Here is a 969-nt window from a genome sequence, read left to right on the forward strand (position 1 = left end):
AGATTTGATAATATGATTATTTAGCATGTCTGTATAGAATCTGATGTTTTCAAAGGTGTTTACATTAATTTATTTATTAGCCTTCCTTAAACTTTATCAGGTACTATACTAACCACATATTACATATATTATCTTTTTAATTTAATTTTATTTTATTTTGTTTTGTTATTATTATTTTTTTAGGCAAGACAATCCTTGGTTGGCCTCACAGACTGCAAGGACCCTGTCAGCTTACAATCCCTAATTTTTTATTTTTTAACTCCTACAGTGCCTGATCTTCCTAGGTGGTCTCCCACCCAAGTAATAACCAGGCCTCACCCTGCTTAGCTTCTGAGATCAGAAGGGCTCAGGCTTGTTCAGGGTGGCATGGCTGTAGACCCTTATTTTATTTTTAAATGATCCTAGAGAGTAAATGTTTCTCCCTGTTTTACAGACAAGGAAACAACAGCTCAGATTAAAATAGTAAATTATTTATAAATACTAAAAGTACTATTATATTACAAATATAAGCTATAAGTAGGAAAGGATGATTTAAAATCAGAGGTCTGGTTGTCTGTCAAGATTCACACTCATTCAACTATACTGATGCTTTTCTAATTTTAATCATTTGTGTTTGGCTTTTGTGACTTTTACTACATTTGCATACCACTTATATTAATATTTTCTTAATATTTTTTCAATTGGCTTATCGTTTTTAAACTCACATAAACATATTTTATAAGGACACTTTATACTACTATCATGAATGAAAAATCAGTGCAACAATAAAGACAATCATAAAAGGCAAATAGAAACCATAAAAAATTACAATTAAACAAAGGAACATTACTAAATTCTAGCTAAATGCTGTTGTTTTCCGTTGAGGTTCTGAGTCTGATGCCTGTTATCACTCTGTTAAAAAGAGGGATTAGAAAATCCAAAGAGGTGTTCAAGACCATTAACATACTGAGAGATGACTCCTGACAATTA

The 969-nt window shown here is 31.1% G+C and overlaps 1 pseudogene; it reads right to left on the reverse strand.

The window, feature by feature from the left end:
- Positions 1–259: 259 nt before the first annotated feature.
- On the reverse strand, positions 260–378 carry LOC111735265 (annotated as a pseudogene).
- Between the last annotated feature and the right edge of the window lie 591 nt (positions 379–969).

Source organism: Pteropus vampyrus, unplaced genomic scaffold (assembly GCF_000151845.1).
Source record: "Pteropus vampyrus isolate Shadow unplaced genomic scaffold, Pvam_2.0 Scaffold21183, whole genome shotgun sequence".
NCBI lineage: Eukaryota > Metazoa > Chordata > Mammalia > Chiroptera > Pteropodidae > Pteropus > Pteropus vampyrus.